Consider the following 15,570-nt stretch of genomic DNA (forward strand, 5'->3'; position numbering starts at 1 on the left):
AAGAAAGCAAGGATGGCAATGTCCTCCCAGAGATGCCACCCCACCGGAGCACACCCAAAGGCATTGAAGGTACCAGGGTTGCCCAGAAAGTAGGGAAGCAAGCCAAACAAAACATTGAAAGGGATAGAAAAGCCAGTGGAGTAAAACCAAGTACAGATCAGTCCGGCTCACTGAGACAGTATACCTTAGAAGGTTGCAGAAGCCCTATAAACCTGAGTAATGAACATTGGCAAAGGCTCCAGAGGCAACCTCAAGAGCTAAGAAAGTCAGAGGGCTAGATGGGTCTAGAGAACCCTATCAAAATAGGTGCAATGTTGAAAGCTATATATGAATGGGAACTTGGAGGGTTCATTCAACCAAGTTAAATGGAGAAACACAGGGAACTGGCAGATTCCCTTTGTATGCAATTAGAACAAGACCATGAGTGATCAAACTTGTGGAGGCAGATTAAGGGAATCATCCCTCCATTTAAAGAATGTGAGACTTTTGTTTTTTAAAAGACTTGCAAAAAACAAGGGGGATCCTGGGAGTCTCTCTGCCAGACATTAGTCACAGTTGCGAGAGCCTTACCCAGATTCTTTAGCTCACTATCTTTCAAAGAGGAGAAATATCCCAAACATATCAGTCTTTGTGCTGCCTATGCAATTCTCCTCTGAACAAGAGTACCAACAACAACCCTAGACACGTGTTTCGGTCTGGTTGGACCTCATCAAAAGGGTGGAACTGTGCCTCTCTAAGAACTTAATGGTTGGAACTTTAAAGACATTGGTCTCAAGGGATGCGATAAACTGTTGGTATGATAGAGGTGTATTGGGGGAGAGGTCGGAAGGGGTGGGGTATTGCTGGCAAGTAGTTCTGCCATTTGTTTGTTCTTTGTATTAATAAATGCCAATAAATAGAATTTAAAAAAAAGAATAGTGAGCAAGTGGTCCACGTCTGGATTCCCCTAGTAACTTAGGGTGAGACCCAAAATTACTTAAATATGCAAAAATCAAGAGGGGTCCTTGGTGTCTTTCTGTCAGATATTAGTCCTGGTTGCGAGAGCCTTGCCCAGATGTGGGTCCTGAGTCTGCCGGCCCTAGAGACCCAAGCTACTCCTCACAGATGATGCCCAACAATGCTGAAACATGTCTGGGGATGCTTGTGGTCTCGGGCTGAAGGGGTGTGACCTAGCAGTTCGGGCTGGACTGCTCCTTTTGGGGTAGGACCAAGCCTGATTTGCATATGGGTTTTCCCCTTCTGTAATGGTTGGCAGGCTGAAAAAGAATGGTCTGGAGGGTGTCCCGGGTCTGAGACTGTGGTTATGATTAATTCAAAACCTTCCAGCCATCACCTTTTTGTTTTTTTAAAAGACTTATATTTTTCTTTGAGGAACCCAGAGAAAGACTGAGGAAACTTTCTTTGATGACATGTAAAAATAAACATTGGAATTGTGACTAATGAGTTGGGAAGGAATCCTGAGACATGAGCTTACACATGGTAGAGAGAAGCCTGATCAGAGGGCATAGTTCTGTGGCTTACATTTATGTTTTTTTCCTTAAAGTGGTAGGGCCATTTTTGACTAAAGACATGCAACCTTAGTTGAATTGCTTGGGAGGGAAATCCCTCTTAGCAATAGGGACCGGGACAGATAGGTGATTTTCTTTTGAGTTACATAAACACCTTTCAAGTGATGTCCTTGATTCTGACTCCTTCTTCTGGTTCACCACACCTAAGAGAAATGTGATAGTGGCATGGCTCAAATAAGTGTCAACGGAGTATGGATGGGCATGATAGTTGATTGTCAGAGCTTTCTTCTTCCTGGCGCAGAGGCAGCACAAACACCTCCCTCCCCAATTGTTCTTAGCACCTGGGAACTGAAAACACAGGCCACCTTGACCCTTCGGGGAAAGAGGGTTAGGGTCCGTCGGATGGATAGGCAGGGGGAGTTAGGAACACCGGAAAGAGGGATAGGTAGAAGTTTTGGATGGGTAGAGGAGCAGTAGGGTCACATGTTCCTCGGCTCCTGCTCCAAGAATTCCACGCCCTTGCACTTCTGCTCTCTTCACACACTCTCTCTTCCTGTATGCCTGTGTTTAACCTGGGCTTTTGTGCTGGTGCCCTCACCAGGACATTCTCATATATCTTGGAAACACATGTGACATAACCTTTACATTAACTCATGTACGGCTTTAGGCAAGCCCCCACATTGCAGGATGCAGGGTCACAATTCTGCATTAACTTCATGCAGTACCAGTGGCAATCCTGCCAAAAGTGACCCTGAAATGCACTTAGCTTTGGTTTCTGCCTGAGTCCATTGGCTTTTCTGGCCTTTTCGTGTTGGTTGGCCACTGAGCTTTCACCAGTTTCTCATGTCTCTGCAAGGACCAAGAATAGAGTCAATACGGGTGTGCACAGTACGCGTGACTGAGCTTAGGAGTGTTAGTTCTTAGTATTGGTTACTCCGCGCGGCGGAATCGCCGCTCTGGATTCATGCAACAACTAGTTTGTTTTCTCTAACACATGCAGACGTTGTTAGTTCAAATCTCATGCAGGGTTAATAATGTTATAACATCTAGCGTTCCTTTCTAGACTGTTCGCGCTTCCTGCTAGCTGCAGGCTGGTGGATTTAGGTGCCGCTCCTACTATGTGGCCCCCTCGGGTGCTACGGGCTGTCTGCACTAGGTAAGTAAATCGCACTTATCTCAACATGTACGCGGGGTCTGGGGTTTTGCAGGCGGAGGGCGGAATGCCCTGCGTAGGCTTGCCACCGGAGCTCCTGTGGAACACGTCCTTCCAGTTCGCCGGTCAGGATTGCGAGCGGCTTCCCACGGGTGCAGCTTGCGCATGCGCGTTGGTGCGGGCCCGGTCGGGGGCGTGGCGATCTTCCCTCGAGCAGGCCCAGGGTGTGAGCGGCCTGCTGGGAAGTGTAGTTTCCGGGCTGTTCTCCATCCCTGGACCACGGTCCTGCAAAAGGGTTGGAGAACACGCCTGCAATACTTGGTGGAGTGCTTTCTGGCTCCTTTTCCTCCCCCAGGACTCACCGTAAGGGCGTTTACCCCCACACCTGCTCCAGCCCTGACATTGATAGTGGGGCAGATTACACATAATATGCTCAGACACAAGGAAAGGCAATGTGAAGTGAAGTACGCTTATGGAATCTAGGGTGAGAGCAAATACGTGCAGTGAAAATTCCATTACCATTACTGTGGAGTTGGATGCTGAGTTTGAATTTTCGGGGAGATGTACGAAGGGAACAATGTTTCTAACCAGTTATGGTAGGAATTTGTTGTTTTGGGACCACCAAGTGGATCTGTATTTCAAATTGGATTCCAATAGACAACAATAAGTATATACAGTTGGGTCAGGAATACAGACTGAGTCAAATGAACTGACACATTAGATAGTCAAGTGGATGTTTTATGTGTTTAGTGATGAAGTAGGTTGCTTGAGAAGGTTTGAGCATAAGATTACATTGAAGAGGGATTCTGTGCATGTGGTGGCTTAACTCAGACCGGTACAATATGCATTGATGAAAGAGGTTGATGAGGAACAGGTCTCAAAGTGGGAATAATTGAAGCTGCTGATGCTACGGAATGGGTCTGTCCCATTGTTGCAGTGAAAAATCAAGTGGAGCAAAAAGGTTGTGTATACACTTGAGGAAGGTGAATAGGAACATCATTGTGGAAAGGTTTCCCTTACCCAAAATCAATTAACTATTTACTGAGGTACCGGGTGTCATTTATTTTACCATATTAGATCTAAGGTCAGCTTACCATCAGGTGAGATTACCCCCATCACCTTCATAACACAGACAGGCCTGTCTAGATATCATTTGACTTACTATCAGCAACCAGTGTATTCCAAACCATAACGCATACTTGTTAACTGGCAGGTCAGTTGTAAGATACTATCAGGATGATATTTTATTTTGGGGATGTGAGGAGAATGAGTATGATAGAAGGCCAAAAGGAGTATTAGAAACATTGAGTGAGTCAGGACTCTCATTAATGCTGGAAAATTGCAAACTTAAGTGAGATGAATAAACTACCTGTGCATGAATTGCCAGCAGGAGTGTGACCCAACTTGGGTACGGTCAAGGCAATTGTTGAAAGGCCTGACCAATGCTATGCATTTGATTCAGAGTCTTTCCTTCGTTTGATTGATTTTTATGCAAAGTTTGTGAAAGGCATTGCTGCCAAAACCATGAACATAGGGAAGTTAACGAGGGAGGGTGTCACATTTTCATGGACAACTGAATGTGAGAGGGAGTTTAAAGACATCAAGAGGGATATTATTGAAGCTTCAGTATTTAGAGGGTTCCATGAGAATGTATAAACCATGGTGCATACTGATGCCTGTGAATTGGAATAGGTTGGGGGCAGGGGGTAATGGTGCAAATTGATGGGAGAGAAGAACATACCATTACATTTGCCTTGAAGACTCCTTAGGAAGTAGAAATAAGGTATTCAGATGTGCAACAGGAGGTATTGGCTCATGTCTGGGCAATTAACTAGTTTAAAGCTTATTTGTGGGAAACATTCTCGTAAGTAAGGATGGATCACAAACCGCTGGTAGCAATGTTTAACAGGAAGGGAATGGATGGTATTTTGCATGGAGTAGCACAATGGATTAGTAGTGTACAAAGACTGAGGTTTAGGTTAGAGAAGGTTGCGGGAAAGAGGAATGTGGTAGCTGTCTGGATTTCAAGGAATGCTGTGCACACATTTGTGAATGTTGATATGCAAACAATGGATAGTGATGTGAGAGACAGTTTGTGGTGGAGGGAGGAATAAACAAGGAAGAGTGGGAGGAGGCATGCAAAAAAAGTGAATCATATCTCATGGTGAAGGGGTGGCTAGAATCTGGGTGGAAAATGGCAGAGGATGGAGGTGTGAGCAATATGTCTGCAAATGCCAGAGACCACTGGTTAGAAATGGGCAACACAGTCACTTGGGGATTTGTAAAATATTAGGCTATAAATAGGGTTGATTTTTGGTAGCCGGGTATCAATTAATTCATTGTGAAGTGAGCACCAAAATGATAACATAGCAAGGAGAGCGATAAAGTTTTGAAAATTCATACGCCACCCTTGGTGCTACATCAGACACCGGACGTGCCATGGGATGAAATGGCCATAGATTTGTTGGGCAAAAAAGGTTTGATGCACTAACCCACTGAAATACCTCTGCACTCTCAGTGAGAAAGGTTTTCACAAATCAATGTAATCAAAATACTCCCTGAAATATCAAAAATGTCTTTATGTAATCAAGATTGTATAAGTGCAAAGAAAATATATGTGTACAATACAGTCATCAAAAATCATTCATTAGTATTAAATCAAACAAATACAATGAATAGTTATTATCAACGTTAAAAAAACCAACAAATTGAATCAATCAAACAAATCAATCAATCAATCAGAAATGGCAATTGATCAAGAAAATTGTGATATAACAACAATCAAATAAACCTATCCATCAGTGGGTAAGGGAATTGATGTTGATGTCCATGACTCTTGCTATGTGAATTACAAGGAAAAAAGTAAATATATATCCTGGATGTGCAATCTCTGTAGAGATTCTCATAGATCTTTTTAATCAACAAGTTGGTTTTTGACTGGAGAAATGGCTCTGCTAGTACACTACGCATTTCGGGATGAGGGTGCTCCCTTAGTAAGGTGTGGGACATCCTGTCTCCCTAAAATATAACAAATTCAATTATGATCCTGACTGGTTAAACATAAAACTTAACTTATGGGGTATATAGGAAAGGAGTCATACTAACCAGTGAGGGTGTTGAAGTATGACATCTTCTAAAAATGTCTCAATTTGGAATAATAAGCGTGTCCAACTGTCTTCATTTGACAGTAGTGCTTCAAAATTCTGATGGTCAAAAAAGAAGAAAAATCCAATGGGTGCTATGGTCTGCCTGTAGCTGTTATATATTATGAATCCGAGTGATTTGCCTACGGCTGAAAGTACCGCAGGCAAATCGTTTGCATGAGAAAGGTGCGAACTACCAAATGTTTGCACCTTTCTCATGCGAACACACATACATTCTCACACCCACACACACACACACACACACACCCACAACACACCCACAACACACCCATGACACAACCCCCAACCCCCCACATAAACAAACCCCACTTACCTTCATCTTCACGCTGGTTCCCTGCAGCGGCAGTTCCCTTTCACTTCCGTGATCGGGAAGACCCAGCGCTGCAGGGTCCTTTTCATTTCTTTTTTTTTTTAACAGAAGGCTGCGGGGGTGTCCCCTGCAACCTCCGCTCACTATACCAAGAAGTATAGTGAGCGTGACGATGCGGGGGACACCCGAGCAGCCCCCGTTTTTTTTTCAATGCTACCACCAAAGGCTCGAACTTTTGGTGTTCGAACCTTTGGTAGTAGCATTTTTAGAACTTTTGGTCAATGCAACCATTTTTTTTTAGATAATTTCAACCTAAACCATATATTACACAGATCATGGTAGCCCAATCTGCTCCTAAGTGTTTAGACTAATCCACTTACTTTAATGTGTTCTGTCAGTGTCACAAGCCTGTTAATGGCGGCGTTCAGGCAAAGAAATGCCCATCTTATATGAAGAACTCAAAGACTTGTATCCTTGAGTCTGAAACAACATAATAGTGGATACATTTAATAAATTGGTTGGAAAAATGTGCAAAGTGATGTTCGTTCAGGTAGCCTTGCTGAATTAAACAGTAACTCGCCTTTGAAGTATAAAAAGAAGCATGGAGTAGGGCGCAGGAAGGAAGGCGGCTTGGATAGCCACCTCCCGTCCTGCGTCCAGCTCCACACTAATATTCAGATAGGTGCTGTCATCCACTGTGCGGTTTCTGGCATGATGACGTAGCGTGAGGTTGTGTAAACATAAAGAAGGGACTAAATATGTTCCACTGGGTTCTTTCTCATGTTGACAGACAAATGTAAAGACACTGTACATGGTAGTGTGTGTATGTACTGAACATGCATTGTGCCATATTATAGTGACATTTTTGAAAAGGTAACTGGATATATTCATCCTTAACATTAGAAAAATGAAATTGAAGCATTGTTGCTTTAATGAAACATAGTCAACAAATAATTATGCTTGCTGCATACTAACCTAATCAAAGGAGTGATAATACAATGTGTCCAATTATAGATGCAAGGAGCAACATATCAGTGGTAAACATATAAAGCAAAGATTATTTTCAGAGTCACATATGTAGAACTGTGTCAATTAGAGATGTAAGGTGCAACATATCAGTGGTTACCACGCCATCCTGCTCAACCGTCTCTGTGATAACCTTGGTATCACTGATCAGGACCTGGCTTGGCTGACCTCCTTCCTCTCTGACTGACCCTCCCAGGTCCAACTTGGGTCCTTCCTCTCCTCTATCTCTAGCTCTACCTGTGGTGTTCCCCAGGGGTCTAACCTCTCTCCCTGGCTGTTTAGCCAATACCTGGCACTTCTTGCCCACCGCATTGCCGCTCTCTGTCCCAACTTTCAGTGCTATGCAGATGATACTCAACTCATTTTCAGGTTCCCTTGTGCCACCTCTTCTCCTTCTCTCATCTCTGAGTGTCTTTCCGCTATCCAGGAGTGGTGTGCCGCCAATGATCTCTGCCTTAATGCCTGTAAGACCGAGATTCTCCTTATTGGCAGAACTGCTCCCTCCTTTCCTGTCACTCTCTGGCTGGCCTCTCTTTGCCCTCTTTCTGTTCCCACCAGTGAGGATAAAAACCTCGGGCTCATCTTCGACTCCACACTTTCCTTCTCTCCTCACATCTGTGACATCTCTAAGAAGCCACACTACCAGCTTCACCTCCTCAGAGGCATTCTTCCTTTACTCTCCTTCCCCCAGAAGCTCATTGTCTCCAGAGCTCTGGTTCTCTATGCTCTGGACTACTGCAATGGCCTCTTTCTAAATCTGCCTGCCTCTACTCTCCGCCCTCTGCAACTCATCCAAAACAGGACTGCAAGACTTGTCCTTGGCCTCAAGCGCAAGGATCGTATCTCTCCAGAACTGAAATCTCTGCACTGGCTCCCAGTGGTGGCGAGGATTAAGTTCAAAACCCTCTGTATTGTCCACAAGGCCTTTGGTGCCTGGGACCTCAATACCTTCATCTCTCTGTTCCTAAATATCTTTCCTCTTGAACTCTTCGCTCATCCGCCTCCAACTCCCTCAGGGTTAGTCGCTTCTCCAAGCAGCGAATTGGTGGTAGATCTCTTTCCTCTGCTGGGGCCTCCTTCTGGAACAGCCTCCCTGCCTCTCTGAAAATTGAGGAGAGCCATCTCTGGTTCCGGAAGCGCCTCAAGACCTTCCTCTTTGTTTCTGCTTTGTCTCCTCCTCTCCCCTGTTGATCTCCTGGCTGAATCTGAAACTGCACTGGTTACCTGACTACCCTCTGATCTCGGGCACAGGTCCCTATCCTGCCAGTCGCACACCTGCACTGCCTCCCTGGCAACCCCTGCACTTGGGGACTGTTTCTGCATCCCTACAGCCCATAGTAGCACTTGCCATCCGATGTGTGCACTTACCATTGCTCTTGCCACCAGTTGGCTGCACTTTTATTATTATTTATTGGGCCTCCTCATGAGTCTGGCGGTAGCCGTGCTGGTAAAACCTGCACGGCTGCCGCCGGAGTCATTTTTTTTCCGTCACCCGGGAATGGCCAATTACCGGGGCATTACGGGTAATTGCCCATTCCCGGGCACCGGAAAATATTACTCCCCATTCCCATTTGAGTCCCATTGGACTCAATGGGAATGGTGAAGTCAGATGAACCGGCACCGTTTGTGAATAGTGCCGGTGCATCTGTCGAGGTCTGATCACGGGTGCCGGTCCGCCCGCCAGGTCAGAACTGGTGGGCGAAAAGGCACCTGCGAGAAGAACCTATTGTGTGCCGGTCCGGTAACAATGGTACCGGCAAGCTTCCCCGTACCGTTGTTACTGGACTGGCAAACTTATAATGAGGCCCATTGTCTTTATTTATTTCACTCTTATCATATGTACTGCACTGCCCCCTCCTCTTTCCCCCCACATTTTTCCCTTCCACCCCTCTCCTGCACTTGCGCAATCCCAATGTCACCTGGTCTAGTAGGATCCCTGTCTCTGTCTTCCCTCTGTTTCTCCTTCCTTGTCTTGTCGCGCCTTCAAACACTTGCGTATAGGCACGTTATAAATGCCATATCATATCATATCATATCATATCATATAAATACAAAGCAACAATTATTACAGAGTCACAGATATCAAACCGAGTCACCACTTCTTAAAGCAATACAGATACAAGTTTGATAAATACTGAAATGTAATACTGCATAAAGATTTACACAATAATGTATTCACAGTTGTAACCAATGTTATGTGTAACCAATTCAGATACAGAATACACGAGGAGACTAAATTAATTCACACTTGTAAAAAAAACATTTAAATATCACACTCAGAGTCAGAATACCTGAGTAGGCCATCCATCCTTGCACTTATAGATAGTCTTCCAGGTAACAAATGGAGTCTAACTCTGAGTTCATACCTATAGGTTCTATGATGTGCTAGGCCTTGAGTATACAGACTCTGTAAGAACACAAATATTATCCAACTCACAAGTGTGTGCAGTAGTTGATACAAAATGTCCTTAGAATTCATGCCCTGGGGTGTTAGGCTATCTAATCGATCTATCCAAAATATTTATTTTTGTAGTATTAATTTGCCTACATCTCTATCTCTGTGCCTGCTCCAGAATGACCAATTTCATTTCAGCTACTGAGTGTTGTGCTGTTGTAAAGTGTTTCAACTGGGGATTTGTCTGATTTGGTCTACATGTTAGATTTGTGATCTGTCCAACAGGTCTTTGCCTTGCGTGTCATCATGCCCACATACATAAGGCCACAAAGGCATCTAATAGCATAGACCATGTTGGCAGAGTCACAAGTTGTGTTATGTTTCAGAATGATTGCTTTGCCTGTATGTGGATGATTGATAGAGGTGCCTTTGATTATGTTATGGTTATGTTGGCAATTGTTACATGGAAGAGTCCCTTCAAAGATGGTATTGATGTTCTTAGGTCAATTTATGTCAGCTCTTATAACTTTATCGCTAATGGAGTTACTCTTACGGTAAGCAAATGTGGGCATCTTGGGGAACAGTTGCTTCAAATTTGAATCCAGTTCTAGTAGTTTCCATCAATCTTTCAAAATGTGCCTGAGTGAGCGGTCACATACACAAGATTAGTTTTAGGTTGTTTCAATGTTGCTGTGAGGGATGATTGGCGTGTGACCATCGCTGCTGTACGAATAGCTGACTCAACATTTTCACATGAATATACTATTTTCAAAAATATCAAACAAATTTGCCAGTTTTGTGCACATATTGATTTTCTTCTGAGATTTTCCATCCATAGTGTAAATACTGGCCATAGGGAATGCTCTTGATTGTCCTCCGTGGTGGGAAGCTAGAGAACAATAAAAAAATGTTTTGTATCTGTTTACTTAGTGTAAAGTGTTGTTTCAAGATGGCCTTCCTTTATGTAAAGGAATACATCCAGTAATTCTACTGAGATGCTGCTGTGTTTTGTGTTAAATTCGATCCTTGGGGACATCTTGTTCAAATGTTGAAAAAAAGCATAGTAATTGGCCAGGTGGCACTGATCAAATACCAAAAATATTCTCTGTATATCTATATAGACACTTTATGTTTTGTGTCTGTTATTAAATACATGTTACTCCTTGAGAAAGGCCATCTAGGTATTGACATAGCCAGGTGCTATAGCACCCCCCATAGAGGTACACTCTATTTTTTACAATAAATGTGTCTTCAAAACTGAAGAAGTTATTGAAAAGTACAATTTCTAATAGGCTCAGCAGAAACACCCTGTCAGCCTGGCATTGGTCTGTTAATAAAATAAGTAATTCCATGGCTTCAATAACAGCTTGATGGGTTATGTTGCTGTATAAACTGGTTACTGCAATTGTGAATAATATATTCTTTGTCCCATCAAATTCTAAAGTTTGGATTTTCGTTAGGAAATCATTAGTGTCTTTCAAGTAGGTTCTTGTCGACTGGATGAATGGCTGGATGACTTTGTCAATATATTGCGCCAACGGTTCAAGCAAGCTGTTCCTTGCTGCTATGATCAGATGTCCTGGAGGATGTTCAAGGTTTTTGTGAATTTTCAGGAGACTATACATTACTGGCATAATCAGATGCAAGTTAGTCAGGAAAGCCTTCGTCTGATGGGCGATATATTAATTTTGTTCGGCTTTATCCAACACTGGTTGTATAATCTCTTTCACTTTATCTGTAGGATCTCCATAAACCTCAAGCTATGTATTTTTGTCCGATAGATGTAATTCAACTTTTCTCAGATATGTGTCAGTGTCCATTATTACAAGAGCTCCGCCCTTGTCCGCTGGTTTCAACACAATATATTTGTTGTTCCATAAGCAATCCAACACTTGTTGTTCACGTTTCGTGAAATTGCCTTTTTGTTTCTTCTGAAAGGTGATTTTTTTCATTTCATCCAGAACTTGTTTCTGAAAGGCCTCCATTACTGGATTATGTATCTGTGGCAAAAATATGGTCTTACTTCATGGAATCTTGACTCCTTTTCTGCTTCTGGTATCTCTGTACTTTCAAAGAATACATTTAATGTAATGTTTCTTTCAATGATGTACTGCTATAAAAAGGTACAAAGGAGATACCTTTCTGTAATGTTTTCTTCTCAAAATGTGTCAGACTATATGGTGAAACGTTGACCACTAGGTCTTCTTTTCTGGAAAGGTTACTTTCCATGATGGATTTTTTCTTCTGCACTCTTCTTGTTGGACCCTTTCTAAAAAAAGAGGTTTAAGGTGTAGCTGCTGAGGCAGGATTTGATTGTGGAACTGAAATTATATTCTCTGTAATGGTACCTGCTAAGTGATCTTCTTGTTCAGTGCTGGACGTGTCTGAGGTGGATGTTTCTGATTCAGGTTTGTTAAATTTACCTTGACTTCTTTGATAAAAGGTGCTCTCCCTCTTCTGGTAGTATTCTTTCCATGCGTAGACAATATCTAACTTGTGATCAACGTTATCTCTGCAAAACTTTCAGACTTTTTTTGCTTCTATTTCTTTTTTTGTTTTTATCCAATTTGTTATTAGTATCCTCCAAAATGCATGTTGTATCGTCTTTCGACAGCAGTGGTTCTAGTAGTGATTTGGTGAGCTCAATGTCCACCTCAAGTGAATTCAAAGACTTCACTAACTCTTCTATTGTCAACAGTATTAAGTCAAGTGAGCATTTGTTAAGAATTTGTTTGCATCTTATAACAAAATTCGGGCTATCTTTGAATAACGTAGACTCCAACTCCACTCTTAACCCTCTTGGTATTCTCTGGGCTCAGACCTATTGAGACAGCCTGGTTGCATATAAACACTGGATAATCTCCCTGTTAATTAATCTCTCTAACAGTGAGATTAAATAAAAAAATGCAAACTGCTTCTTGCTCTGAAAAGGCTAGGTTTTTTGCTTGGTTTGTTGTCAGTCCCTCTATTTTAGAAAAATATATATTATTTATATATTGTAGTATTTAAGTTGTGATTTTTTTTTTAAATCAAGACTGTACAAGCCTTCTTGTGTAGCCCAAAGCTGAACAAGTAAACCGGGGAGAGCACACAAAAAATGTAATAACCATTAAGTAAAGTTCTGGGTGAACTGAAGATTTCAAAAAGTGTGTGAGTATATTCTTCTGGTGCTACAGTATGTGCTCATATTTGTTGGGCCCACTAAGTCTGAGGGGAGCTTGTGAGAAGTATGTGCTGATGTATTTAGATATGTAGTAAAAGTGGCTGAAATTTACATAATGAATGATACGTCAGCATCAAGCTTAATCTGATTACTGGAATAGTTATTTTGGAGGAAAGTGTTTCCCAAAAAGGTGGTCATGGACAAAGGACCACAATGGTAGCAAGCTTATTTAAAGATGTTCTTAATAGATATGGGGCCTCATTACAACATTGGCGGAATGGGTGCCGCTAATGGATGCGGACCCGTTAAACCCATTACCAGACGTCCTTACCGGGTCCCGCGAGGGGACCAGGGAGCTAACAACGGGCCGATCGTAATCGGCCCGTTGTTAGCTCCCTGCACCCATTCCCATTGAGCCCTATTGGGGCTCAAATGGGAATGGGGAAGGTCCGGGCCCGGGTTCCCTGTAGGGGGAATTACCGGGCCCTCCAAACTCAGAATGGCCCGGTAATTCCCCATTCAGGGAACCCAGACCCAGACCCGGTTTTGGTGGCAGCCGGGCCCTTATTAAGGGCTACCGCCAAAGCCATAATGAGGCCCATGGTGTCAAACAGATTACCAGAGCATTGTACCACCCCAAGAGTAATGGTTCTAGGTGAGAGAGAGGGAGAGCATGAAGAGGGTTTTCAATATAGGATCACACCTCATGATTCTACTTGGGTGACACCTTTTGAACTCCTCAGAGGGAGAAAACTAAACACTCATGTGTGTCCAAGCTGGATGGTAAGATCCAGGATGGTTGAGGTGGATTTGAAGAGTATTCACATAGGTTGAGGGAGTGTGGTGCTAAGTCTAAGGAAAGGGTGTGATGAAAGAACACTGTCAGCAAACTGAGGTGTGAACCAGGAGCAATTTCCAAAGATAATTTGACAAGACATGTAAAAAAGGGAGAAATGTTTTCATGCAATAAGACAATTGTTGACGATTACAGCAATGCAGTCAAATTACAAGGAGGGGGTGTGTGGAACCAAAACAGGAGTGCGAGTGTGAGATGTTAACAATGTCACACTGGGCGGCACATCACTCTGGGTGCATTAGAGGCTTATGTTGTGTACATAGTTACTCAGTGCACATAACTTACAGGGCCAAACATGCATCAGTTGCAACATAAAGGAGAGGAGGTGTATTGTGTTTTAAGTTGCACTGTGTAAATAGTTAGTCATAAAGGCTGATGACATATCCTGCTTTGAAATGTTGACAATTGAATATGAAGCGAGATATGGAATGTAAGAGGCTTTGACAGAGATATAGAAAGGCACATAGAGGAAGGTCTGTGAACAGGGACCATAGCAAAATGTAAATGTGCATACATTGATTAATAAAGGTGGCTGTGCCAATCGACTAACGTAGGGATGAAGTGCCTTGCCTTCTCATCGCTCCAGGACAGAGTACTCTTCATTTCAGATTCCTTAATGGTGTTTAACAGACATTTTTTGGGGGTCCTTTCTTGTTTTGAGGAATTGTTGGGTTCTGTAGTTCATACTTGCTTGTAACTTGTGTGAGTATACACTCAAGATTTCTTTAACCATCGAAATTGTGAACTGAGTCACTACAAATTTTGGAAGGGCATGGAAGAATATAGCTTTGACATTTCGACTTCCATTATCAGCACATCGAGAAATATGAGCAAATGCATGCTTGAGTTCCTGAATAAACTCTTGAGGAGATAGATCTTCAGCACTCACTAAATTAAAGGCTGCCTTGAGGGTTTCTGTGAATTTAAAAATAATTAAACTCTCATCTCAGAACAGGTTATCATGCCATGTTCTTTCTGGAGAGGAGCGCCTGCTACCTTTTTTAAAATATTTCAAAATGACTGTTTTGTAAGAGGACAATTTATAATGATTTTGAACTCCCATCCCAGTGAAAAACTAGAAAACTCACAGAGAATGTCTCTTTGAAGAACTTTATGTTGTTTTTACCATTAATCAATCCAAATGATTTCATCATCTGTTTGTATAATTCTAGATGTTCCCAAAAATAATATTCTGCATATCAATGGTAAAAGGTCATTATGAATGTTATGGGCCTTAATCTGGTTGATTGGGTCTTTCACATACTGTGATTGTGGTTTCTTTTTCTATGTCTCTTTGCTTGAGTCTAATGACCCTAATCAGAGCCATAGCCACTACTGGAATCCCTCTCCCTATTTGTATAGTAGTCCCATCCGTCATAATGACCGTTAGGAACTTTCCTATGTTTCCCGCAGCTCTCTCTTCTCTCTTTCCCATTGAAATTCTTGGTTGTAGGGTTCAATTCTTTTCTGAGGGGCTGGACAATGTGGGCATGTCTTCACATTGCCACTAAGAATAAGTGTTCTAATATCTAATAAAGAGTTCTGTGGTATCCCCAAAATCCGAGTCAGAGATAGGAATTTTAAAATGCCCTTTTTAGGTTGGATTTTCTGTCTCTCAATATCATACAAACAGGCTAAAGCGTCTGTCTGTTAGACCATACACTGTAATTCGCGCTCTCTTAACTCTTTTTCATACCGTGATTAAATAATTGTCTGTTTGTTTGGGGTTGCTTTCACTTCCCTTTCCTTTCCCCTAAACTTGTTCATATTCTTCTGTATCTGATGGGGGAATAAAGTATTTTTGTGTTTGTGGGTGAGTTTGGGAAGAAGAAAATATATGTCTGTCACCCTCTATATCTGACAGTAGATAGGTGTGCGTGACAAAATCACCAGTATGAGTTTGGGAAATTCTGGGCATTGGAGAGGTAGTCGCAGAGATTGGAGATTATTTCCATTCTTCCACAAAACTTAATCTGTTTGTGAGATTTAGGGTGT

General features: G+C 42.5%; 1 protein-coding gene across 2 annotated transcripts in view; it reads left to right on the top strand.

Moving 5' to 3' along the window:
* Nucleotides 1–15,570, top strand: part of LOC138515518 (thioredoxin-like) — a 241,721-nt gene that overhangs the window by 26,198 nt on the left and 199,953 nt on the right. The gene's annotated exons all lie outside the window — the stretch shown is intronic.

Source organism: Ambystoma mexicanum, chromosome 6q (genome assembly GCF_040938575.1).
Source record: "Ambystoma mexicanum isolate Mex_15411 chromosome 6q, UKY_AmexF1_1, whole genome shotgun sequence".
NCBI lineage: Eukaryota > Metazoa > Chordata > Amphibia > Caudata > Ambystomatidae > Ambystoma > Ambystoma mexicanum.